Source organism: Oenanthe melanoleuca, chromosome Z, assembly GCF_029582105.1.
Source record: "Oenanthe melanoleuca isolate GR-GAL-2019-014 chromosome Z, OMel1.0, whole genome shotgun sequence".
Classification (NCBI taxonomy): domain Eukaryota; kingdom Metazoa; phylum Chordata; class Aves; order Passeriformes; family Muscicapidae; genus Oenanthe; species Oenanthe melanoleuca.
Window position 1 is genome coordinate 34,021,334 of NC_079362.1, and position 12,138 is coordinate 34,033,471.

Consider the following 12,138-nt stretch of genomic DNA (forward strand, 5'->3'; position numbering starts at 1 on the left):
TAATAAGATTGGTGCTCCATCATAACCCCATTTTAAACAGGCTGCTGATAGAGTAATTTTGACACTGAAATAGCATCACAGGAAATGCATATTCACTGAAACTCATTGCGCCTTTTATTAAGCAACACTACAAATAAGCCAGCAACTGATTTTCACTGGGGGTTGTCAGCAGGAGCAATTTCTCTGCTCAGACCCATGCTGATGAGAAAATGTTCCATGTCCCCTTCCCCCAAGCAGAGCCAGAAGGGCATGGTTACACATGCCAGCTGTGAAGGTTTTAGGCTGCCCACAGCTTCCCTCACAGACCTCAGCTGGTAGAAACAACACGGCTGTTTCACAGCACACTGGCTCTGCCATACCCTCCATAAATAGCTTCATAAATAGCTCAGCTCAAGTCAGTGTGTGTTGAGCCATATTTTTTCTTGTGGGGCACTGGGCCTGTTCTTACCCCTTTGCACGAAGATCAGGAAACCAAACGGGCTATAACAGACTGTTTGAGTGAGCTCCTAGACAATGGAGGTAGCTTGGGCTGCTGATCTCACCAGCAGCTCAGAGCTGATTAGGGAACGTAGTTTAATGCCTGACAATTACAACTGCTTCCCACAGCATGCATGGATACACCAGCACTCTCTGGGTTTGGAAGCTCCCCAGCAATGGCGTTCTCTCACGGTCCCAACTGGAGACTGAGTGCAGCTCTGAAATGAAAAGGCAGCATTTCTTTTCATTCATTAATTTCCTGTAAGACCAAACTGCTCTTTTTTATATCATCTAAGTTAGATTTTTTGAAAAACAGAAAAGGGCAGTTCATCTCCTTAGAGCCCATGACATGAGATCTTTCACCATAAAAATAATCCCAGTGCAATGAAGTCTCCAGTCTCCAAAGGCATCTCTTGGGCCATCTCCAGGTCTGGAAAGCCTAGTTTGAGATGAGATGTAGTGCTGCAGCACTCTGTGCCCCCTCTGCCTTCTGAGCCTATCCCAAGGGTGGGCTCACAATAAGCCAGGATTGCTATAAGCTCCTGCCTAAAGGACGGTTGCCAGCTTGATGACCTTCTGACAGATGTCAACCCTTTGTGCCCCTCCTCCCTCCTCCTCCAAGGCAGGGCTGACTTGTGTCAGCATTTGTTCCCCCCACACAGCTCACATGATTTCTGTACTGGACACAGCCAGCCTATGAGTGCTGCTGGAAATGTGAACAGATGAGAAGCTCACCTCCCAACTGGCTCAGCGTGGAGTCAGGAGATGGTGTCAAAGCACTGGCATTGGCAGTACCTGACCTCCCCCAGCTCCTGTCTTTGCATCCTCCTGCTGGTTTATCAGACTGCAAGCCAAGGTGATGCACCAGAGGTTATTGCTCTCTGGGAGGCAGCAGAAAATTAGCGTTTGGGGCAAAGGTGATCTGCTGCCTCTGAGTTTCAGTTACGGTAAGTGTAGGACAGGATTAGAACACCCTTTCATGCTTCCCAGCTTCTTGTGCTTAAGGAGAGCTATGGCTCATCAAGCCCAAGTGCTGTGGGTTTTTTTTTTTCTGCTGTGAATCTTCTTTTACTGTGCTGCCAGAATTCATTGCAAGATCTGAGAAGTTAAAGGGTCAGATCCTTCATCCGTTACTGCTCCCTGAAGTGGTCACAATATATGCAACGCTGCCTTCACAGAAGTGCAGAAATTTGACTTTCAGCCCTCTTATAACTCTTTTTTTCCTTCAGGATCACAGCTCTGAATCGCCTTTTTCGCCCCATCTCAGTCACTGCAGTCCTACTTTTTTCTATTCTTTGAAAAGACAGTTGATCTTCATCCCACACACAAAACTCACCCTGTACTTCTGCTGTCCACATGGTCAGCCACTTCCCTTTTACCTGTTTACCTTATACCCCTTCTCTTCACTCATCCAAACATTGCCCAGCTGTGCCTCCGTTCAGTTCTTTGCTCTTCTCTGTGATTTTCCAAAGCCAAGCTGTTGGGCCCCAGTTTCAAGTTCCATGTATAATCTACATCTCTCCCACACCCAGACTTTGCCTCCATGATATATCTCTTCCAGCTCTCGTGGAACCTGAGGTGTCTCACAGTCATGGTTGTGCTCTGACTCTTGCTTATGCCATCTGGGACAAAGTTCTCCATCTTTCCCTCTCTCTCTCTCTCTGTTCTTTTTCAAGCTAGATGTCAAATTTGAGTGTCTCACAGTTTAAACTGTCCTCAAGGACAGAAAATAGAAGCTGTGTGCATTCTGCATCTCTGGCTTGCTCCAGTACCTTCAGTAAAGGTAGGTAAATGTACAACAGCTTCCAGTCTCTGTCCTGCCTTTTACAGGATCATGTAGTTCTGCTGCTATTTTAAACTTTGATCCCCTTGCTTTGTCCCTAATGCTAGCAACAGAACACAGATGTGTTGCTACCTGCTTGCATGTGGATCCTACAGTTCCTCTGTCTGTGTAGGTGTAGTAGCTGGTAAACCAAGGGTTTGATTCCAGTATAAAATGTAATGGTGGAATTTCAACTGCACTTGTCTCTGCCTCCCCACTTACTTGCACTACAAGCAGAGTGGAGAGCAGATATGCACAATCAAGTGTATTTTACCACGTCACCCTAAAATTATTTGAACAGGGACCCAAAGGACTTATGCATGGTGTGTTTTAGTTGATTCTTCAAGAAGTATTTAAGTGGAATTTCTAATTGCAGGGTCCCTTTGTGGCACAAGCAACAAACCCATAAATGCAATCTGTCTACATTTCAGTCAGAAATAGAGTAGATAGATAGATCTAAAAAACCTAAAGCCTTGCTTTAGAATGTGTTTTGTCTTGGGTCCATTTATAATTGAAACACTATGATTTATTTGACATGCTCATTTTGAGAAGACAAGACAAAGTTAGGCACACCACACTGGCTCCAGTAACTCGGAGAGACTGACATTGATTTCTGCAGGATTTCAGTGCACTTTTCAAATGAAAACCAAGAGCACCCTAAAATGACTAGTGTTTCCAGTACATGACATTTTAAAATTAGAATTTCCTTCAATTAGTACATTAGCAGAGCAAACATGTCGTTCTCCACTTGTCCTTCAAGAGGCCACAGCTGTCCCCATGACCCTGGGCACACAGAACAACATGCACACTTGTATGTGCTCTTCTAATGGCATTTGTGCCCCTGCAGCCATCTCATGGTGTTCTTTTCTGCAGGGACCCTCAGCATCCCCAGGTGGGTGAGGGCTGTGGAGCTCAGGGCCTGAGAGGTGCCTGCAGGAGCAGGCACTGAGGGACACTGGGCCATGGTGGGACAGGAGGTGCAGCAATGAATCCTGCTGGTACCAGGTCTGGGGTACTTGTGGGGATATGGCAGAAGCCCTGAGACAATGCAGGTCACAGCAAAACCAGCAAAAATGCTTGCAAATTTACCCCCTCTGTCACTCTGCCTTCTCTCTGCTCCTTGAACCTTTTAAAAAGTACTTTGAATGTCCCCAACAACTTTAGTAAAATTCTACTTGCCTGAGCAAAACTGAAACTACTTCAAAAGAAGACATGCCCCCAGAAAGTTTCAGTAAAAAATGCTGTTAATTATAAATGCTTGTCAGTGACCAGAAAGTCTCCCATTTGACCAGCTGGCCAGTGAATGGCAGGATTTCAAGCCAGTCATGTCCAAATCACAGTAGCAGTAGTCACCTGTTCCTGTGAAGGAAGGTGTACACAGTGCCCAGATGCTCTCTTGAGCCCTGTGACAGTCTGATTTGCACAGTAGGTTTCTAGCAACAGCTACACCTTCTAGGCATGCTGTGGAGCTACTTCACTGATCAGGGTGGCCACCATGGGCATGGGAAGCCTCCAGCTAGTTGCAGCATTGTTCATTCTCCCCCAGAAAGCAGGCAGATGCCATGGGGAAGTAGGACAGGACTGGCTGCACCTCTTTCTTTCCCAGAAAATGCTGATGATGTTCTGCTCTAGTCATAGTTGGCTGTCTTAGAGAGGAAGGTGTGGGGCTGTAACCAATTGCTCCTCAGGCTTTCATACCACCCACATCTCCCAAGAGGAGAACCAGGATTGCTGTTGAAAGGAATAAGATGAACGTGTCTTTACAAACAGACTGTGTGAATCTACTTGTAGACAGGGCCAGGGACTTTTAGACAAGGAAGTAATGGGAGAAACTATAAGTTTCAGAAAATGTTACTAATTGACATGGATTGCTGCTCAGCCAATGTCATGCTAAATTCCTGAGACGAGAGAAGAAGACTTAATAGAATATGAATATGATTTAATATCCAAAAAGGGGTTGCATATTAAGGGGAACATACAGTAGGCAAATCTGAAAGTCTATACCTTGCAAGTACCTCAGCCAATAAGGAAAGGAAGAGGGTGATGCAGCCAGAAATTAGTAGAAAAAGGAGGCTGCATCCTCCAACAATTTGAGACACCCCATGGGCAAATGCCCCATGGCCTCTCCCTTTGTTCATGTATAAAGTTACAGGATTCCTCTGTCTCCTTTTTGGACATAAATCTCTCTTGCCATGAATTTTGTCAAGGCACACTGTCCCTGCCACAGCCTCCATCTCCGTTGTGCTCAGGCTACAGTCTCTAATTGCACAACAGCATCTTCCTCTGCCAAGTTTTCAGCTGCCAGCGCCCCTGCTCAGTGTTAACTAGAGGGTAGAAACAGCAGGTCGTGGGCTATGTTTGTCGCTGCGACAATCCTTTAGGCGCTGATCTCCGGCAGGTCACCCACTGCTGTCTCCCCGACAGGCAGACTGACGAAGACACAGTGCCATCAGCTGGGCGTTTGCAGCCGCCTGCTCTGAGTCCGGGCACCTTCCTGCCAAAAGGCAGGGCTTCCATAAAACCACGCCTTTCGGTGACTCGGAGCTTTTTGTGGAGAGCACAGTGCGTGCAGAGTTTATGCCTGCCACAGGTGAGGACGCAGGCCAGTCTGCAGTGCAAAAGCAGGATTAGAAGGTGTTGAGTCCATTAAGAGGGCAACAGCTAATTCTTGCTAAGAAGCAGCTTTAGGGAGCCTGTTGTCCTCCATTCTGCACCTTGCATCCACGAGCACTTTCTTCCTTCATGAAGGCAGGCATGGCAGCAGCAGTGCCCCTGGCACAAGCAGCAGTGTGCCATGGGGACAAAAGCCTTTGCCTGCAATTTGATTTGGGAACCTTTTATAAAGAAAGGAGAGGCACAGGTGGCAAGCTGGATGAACAGTATTCCTTAGGCTTTAATATCTGGGGGACTGCAACTGACAGTACAGCCCAACAAAGTGCATACAGCCCTGGCAACCTCATTAATTATGCTCCTTCTTTTCCACACTGTAACTGGTCTTTCCACTGGAGTATGCCAGCACATCTCTCCCTGGAGGTAAGAGCTCATATTTCCTCCTCCCCACTTACATCCTGCCCCCTCACTCCCCACTAAAAAAAAAAAAAAAAAAAAAAACAAAAAAAACAAAAAAAAAAACTCCCAAAAAAAGAAAAAACCCAAAAAACCCCCCAACAGGCAGCAGCAGAGCCTTTTTGCAGGTGTGCTTGCTTTTATGCCATGTGAAAATCCTCCCTTTTACTGCTCTTTCTCTTGCTGCTGCCTCTGATCCTCCCCAGTTTATCTCCTCATTCTGCCTGCCTTCTATCTGGTCCTGGCTGGCTGCAGGGCTTCTCAAAATCTGTTTTTAAAATATGAAGTGACTTTTGGACTGTGTGGCTCTGGGCCAAGCCTTCACAGGCAGAGGCTGAGAAAATGTACTTATTCACTGCTTTTTGACGTGGTCAAAGCTTATTCCAATAGACACTTTAGCATGAGAGGAGCAACTTCAGAAAACGACAAAATTATGTGGTTTGAAGAACTCAACCTTCATCTTCATAGAGGGACGGCTCCTGAGCAATATACTTTTCTTTCACTAATGGATCTTCTATTTCGTTCCAGCAGGTCTCGTGAACCCCCTTGATTCTGTTTTATCTGGGTGGTATATAGAGGTTTATTCTACCTGTATCGATATATCCTGTGTTCTGAAGAATTCCCTCTGTCAGAGTTAGGGAAGGAGCAGGGTGTGGCAGAGAATTATATTCACAGTAGTTAAGTGAAATTAAAGGCCAGATTCTAATCAGCTGGCTCTTTTGAAACTTACCCAACAGAAACAGTCAGTAACAAGGAAACAAAATTCACAGCAGGGCAGTGTCCCAAAGACGGCACAAGCCTGGTGATGCATTTTAATACCAGCCCTGTGCTCAAAGCTGCTGTAACACCACAAAGCTGCACTCCAGCCCAGTTGCTGTTTTGTGGCTGTTGCTGTGTAAAACACCATCACTGCAAAATTACAGTTTCCTTTGAACACTGCGGTGTTGGATTTTTTTTTTTTTCCTTTAATCTTTGCACTTACTTTTTAGAACTTGGATTAGCGAGCTCTGTGATTAAGCAAAGTAAACACATGTACACAATACTTAGGCATAGAATGCCTGGGGTTGGAAGGGGTGTCTGTTGTATGCACTGGTAACTTGGCAATACACTCGAGGTCTGTGTATGCCATACCTGAATTATGTGCATTGTAGTACTTAAAATCAGGCTTGTCGAGCAAAAAAGGCCCAGACTGGGTGAAGACCCTTCTCTTGAGTGTGCAAAGAAGTTATCTGGGCTATGTGATGTATGGAAATTTCTGAACTAATCGTGATAGTGGGGGTGAGAAGGGGGAGTGCATTCTCAGATTTTAGAAGCAAGCATAGGAAAAGCCACAAACTCACACCTTCCCATCTGCTCTGGATCAGGATTGTTGTGTTTCCCCAGCTTGCTGAGAAAAGCACGGTTATTGAAAACTCCTGGCATTTTCTTTTTTTCCTGTTAAAATGTTAGGAAGATGTGTATTCATAACAACTGGTTTGTTTTGCTTCTGCTTTAAATAGGTCACTGTGTTAAACTGGGACCTTGTGAATTTTGGCTGCCGTCCTTGCCTGTCCCCCTCACACCTCCCTCCAGCGCAGCACGCATCTAGGAAGGGTGTTTTTCAAGGGCTCGATTCCAGTTGGATTCCCTTGCAACCATGATTTTACCAGCAACTTATCAATGCCAGCCACAAGATTAGTCTGTATAGGGAAATTATCGAAAACCCACTCATAGTGGGCAAGCAGAGAGGACAACCCAGTGATAGGCTTTTCCCCCAAAGAAAAAATCTGGGGTGCTTGTAATGATCTCCTCCAAAAGGCTCCTGATCCTGATATCACACCATAGCCTTCTGCATAGAAAGGAGATGTTTTGCTGGCCCTGTCAATGCTACCACTGGGCACAGTGTTCTTGGGACCCTGGGGACATGATCAATATCTTATCTTAACCCATGAGTTTTACTGGGTTTTTTTCCCCTGATTCTCCTTGCCCTCTCACCAGGTGGTGGGTGGAGTGAGTGAGGAGCTGTGTGGTGCTCAGCTCAGCTGCTGGCTGTGGTTAAACCATGATGTCTTGTTATTTTGTGTTCTTGGTATGGAGGCCCATCCTTGTAAACATGTAGATGAAACAACTGTTGGCAAAGCAAAACTGCTTTGAGAAGAACTGAAATTGAATTTGAAAGATAATTCTGGGTTTAATATTCCCCTACTGCTAGACATGACCAAGGGGACACTTTACTGGGCCCTGCAAATGCAAAATGCCCTTGTGCCCATCTCCCCAATCCAGTGGGACTGTAGAAAGGAAAAACCCTGGCTTTAAAACCAAACATGGAAAAAGTTGGTGCAGAGATTGGCCTGAAATGTCTGCATGCATTTGGCTCTCCCAGTGAGGTAGACAAGGAGCATTGTGAACGGCAAATGTGGGCTGTTACCTCACAAAAACCTGTCACTGACTTACAGGGCACTTGTCACTCTCTTTAAACTTTAATGCAGTTTTAAAATAAAAGACAAATGTTTGAAATAATGGCTCTAAATGATTCTAAAATCCAAAGGCAAGAACAAGTGATGGGACAACCCATCCTACACAGAAATGGATCCCGGGATTCCCAGGATGATGCAAATGTTGTCATTAACTACCTAGTTGACCAAGTGAAGCCAGTTGATGTGATCTTTTTGGATTTCTGTAAAGCTTTTGACACTGTCTCACAGGATCCTTCTGTAGAAAATGTCCAGCCCACAGCTGGATAAACACTTCATGTGGTGGGTGAGCAGCTGGCTCATGTGTCAGGCACAAAGGGTTACAATGAATGGGGTGATGTCAGACTGCTGTCACCGTCACTGGTGGGGTTCCACAGAGCTCCACCTCAGGCCCTGTGCTCTTCAACATCATAATTAATGACCTCAACATTTGAAGAGATACTAAGTTTATTAATGATACCAAAATGGAGCCGTTGACTCCTAGGAAGTCAGAGAGGTCCTGCAGGGAGACTTTGATGAATGAGAGATCTGGGAAACTACCAACAGTGTGAAATTTAACAAGGGCAAGCGCTGGATTCTGCACCTTGAATAGACTGGGAAATGAGCGGCTGGAGGGCAGTGCCATGGAAAAGGACCAGGGAGTCCTTGTGGAGGGCAAATTGAACATGAGTGAGCAGTGCCCTGGCAGCCAGGAGGGCCAACCCTGTCCTGGGTGCATCAGGCACAGCATCACCAGCTGGGCAAGGGAGGGGATTGTCCCCTCTGCTCTGCACTGGGCAGCCTCACCTCCAGTGCTGGGGGCAGGTTTGGGTTAATGTGAAAGATATAAAAAAGATATAAGGCTGTTGAAGAGTGTCCAAAGGAGAACTATGAAGACAATGAAGAGTCTAGAGGGGAAGGCCTTCAAGAGCAGCTGAGGTTACTTGCTTATATCAGCCAAGAGAAGAGGACACAGCAACCTGCAACTTCCTAATGAGGAGAGGAGGAGGAGCAGGTGCTGATCTCTTCTCTGTCATGACCTGTGACAGGACTCAAGGGAATGGCCTAAAGTTGTGTCAGGGGAGGTTTAGGTTGGGTATTAGAAAAAGGTTCTTCACCCAGGGGGTGGTTGGGCACTGGAACAGGCTCCCCAGAGAAGTGGTCACAGCACCAAGCCTGACAGAAGTATTTGGACAGTGTTCTCAGGCACATGGTGTTATTCTTGGAGTGTCTTGTGCAGGGTCAGGAGTTGGACTCAATCACTGTGGTCCCTTTCCAAATCAGGATATCCTAGGATCCTTTTAAAACTTTTAGAGTCATAAATGTCCTGTATACCTAATCTAACCTTGCCTTCTGTCAGTGTGAAGCCATTCCCCTGTATTCTGTCTCTACATGCCCATGTAAAAGTTTCCTCTCCACCTTTCTTGTAGATACTCTTTAAGTGCTGGAAAGCTGATCTAAGATCTCCCTGGAGTCTTCTCTATACTGAAGAACCTCAGTTCTCTTATTCTTTGTTCATAGGAGAGATATTTCATCCCTCTCAACAGTTTTGTGGCACTCTTCTAGTTGTGGAAGGAGTCTGTGTCAATGAGTTTGATGTATACTGCTGGCACTGGGTTTGTGGGTTTTTGTTGGATGATGGAGAGGTACCTGGTAACTGCAGCAATACCCTGGCTAGCCAATGTGGCTTCTGTTGGGGATGGATTCAGACCCCTAGTTCTCTGAGAGGTCAGCTGAAGGACCAGGTGCCACTGCTCTACAGTGTGGAATTTTAGTGGGAAAGAAGTTTCAAAATCAGAAGTGTGTCTCATTCAAAATAGTTGCAAAGTAGGCTTAGAGTGTATCCTCAGAGGTGATGTGCTTGGTAGTAGAAGTTATCACTGACAAGACTTTTCACTGCCTTTAGAAAAATCTAAACAAGCCTATCTCCTTCCAAAGACCCAAGGTGCATATATTCCAAGAGTTGATGGCATTGCTGCTCTTTATTTCAGTCTCACTTCCAATTACTTATTTCCTGGCCGTCCAGTGGCATCTCTCCTGAGCAATGCAGCTGGCCAGACATCCCTCCTAATGTAACTGTGTATTTTGGAGATGGAGAACTTAGTGGTATCAGTCAACAGCTCTGCATGTTCAATTAATGCAAAAGATAAATCAAAGAGTTCTGTTGGTTAAGTATTTTTAATGGATGCATATACAAATACATGTGTACCTTTCTCATACAAAGGGATTCACCAAAATTTGTTCTTTTTTAAAATTTTTGTTATTTTTGGGTTTAGAGTTTTACATTCGACTTCCCATTGCATTGTGCGGGCAAGTAAGACAGGCAGTGATGGCACAAGGACTGTAGCTGTTGCAGTGGATTTGTAAGTGTAGGTTCTGGTTAACATACAATCTGGCCCTGCAGCCTCACGTGGTTATTTCTTAGACTTAGCCTAGATTGTGGTCATGATCCTAAACCTTTCTCTTGGAAGTACCTTGCACAACTTACTTTTGGACTGAAATCTGAATCTCTTCAAAACAGATATTAAAAAAAATCGCAGCAGAAAAAAAATCTATCTTCCATGAGAAGAGTAAAATTACATCACCTTATGACTGGCTCAACACAAATACCATCCACTGCTCAGGTAATAAAGAATTACATAAATAAATGTAGTTTATGTTTATATATAAAATATATATAGTAGATAAAGTGTGTAAGCAAGGAAGCAATGTCAATCCTGGCAATAAAAACCTGAGAAACATACTCATGTGCACACAGTAGAGCTGTACAACTCATAAGAAGTTGAATCCATAAGCTCCCTGTCATCTGTCCTGCATACCCTGCCAGGGAAGACAAGGCTAAACCTTGAAAACACAAGGATCAATTAAAACAAATAAAAATAACCATCCACCCTACCAATGGACCACAATCCCTAAACAAAAGACAGGACTGTTGAATTCTACACTGCCTTCCTTTTCCCGTGCCCAATGAGAACAGAATCCAGTGCAGGGCGCTGGGGCCCATCCCATCCCATCCCATCCCATCCCATCCCATCCCATCCCATCCCATCCCATCCCATCCCATCCCATCCCATCCCATCCCGCCCCAGGCTCTCCATGGGGACAGCGGCGCGGGCAGGGCTGGTTCCCGGCGGGATATCCGTTCAGCGCAGGGCTGCGAGACACGGATGCCAACATCAGAGCGCAGCCCCCGCTCCGCAGGAGGGCTGGCCAGCATCACACGGCTCCATCACTGGGGCCACGGCACCCCAGGCTCCCCACAATGGTACACGAGGCAGCCGTGACCAGCCGTGCTGACTGACCCACCCCACGCCCGGGTAGCTCACACCACCCTCTCCATTGAAATCTGTTCAAGACACTCAGCAAGCTGAGTCCAGCTGTGCCCACACTTGCCTGAGCAGACTGCAGGGCTGTTCTCTTCCCCTTCTCCTGACTCATTTCAGCTGCTTTCAGTAAAAAATCCCCCATAAATCTCCAAGCAAAAGCAATTCACGTAGTTTTAAGACGAATGGTGGAAGAAGGTAGCTCTTATTCCCATGAGGATAAGTGGCAGCCTTTGTTGGCCCTTCATACTTGATTAATTAATATTTACACTGCTTTGCTTCATTTGAACGGAGCTTGTTGTGATTTATTTCTAATATATTTTCAGAAATGTAGCCCTGCCAACACGGACAGGAATTACACAGGCTGTGGTTCCATTACAAGTGTTTGTTTACTATTGCTGTAGTAAGCAGCTGGTTACATTGTGGTGCTTAACTAATCCCCGTTGTGCTCTGTGTGTGCTGGTGTGGAAGCAGAGCTGCCCGCTGGGGGTTTTGGCGAGCAGGTAGCTTGGTGCGCGAGGCGCAGGCTGTGCCCGGGATGGTAGGAAGCCGACCGGGAGTGCGGGGGGACTCTACGACTGATGAATGGCACGGGCCCTGCCAGGTGGGGAGGTGGGGGAGTCATCCCAAGACTCTGTGGGAGCCAGGGGACACAGAGAGATCCCACCCTAAACACCAGCACTGGAATTCGCCCAGCAGCTCGAGCCGTCCTCTTGTCTCTGCAGCGCGATTAAAAGCGCTCCAAAAGAAGAGAGGTCTGGGAATGATAAAAAACCAAAAACTTTTAAAAAACTCCACCCCACCAAAAACAAAATAAAAAAAGACCTTCCTCAGTGTGTGTGTGGCTGGGGGGTGGTTGGTGGAATGACATCTTGAGAAAAAAATTCATCCTAATCAAAACAGACAAACAAAAATAAGAAATTCCCATGCAGAAGTGGGTATAAGATAAAATCAGTCCTGAAGGTTTCCAGCAGACCTCATGTAGGCTCTTTTTAATATGACTTGCAACTGTGGTTAA

General features: G+C 46.0%; 1 protein-coding gene across 2 annotated transcripts in view; it reads left to right on the forward strand.

Moving 5' to 3' along the window:
• Positions 1-12,138, forward strand: part of SLC27A6 (solute carrier family 27 member 6) — a 139,752-nt gene that overhangs the window by 73,715 nt on the left and 53,899 nt on the right. The gene's annotated exons all lie outside the window — the stretch shown is intronic.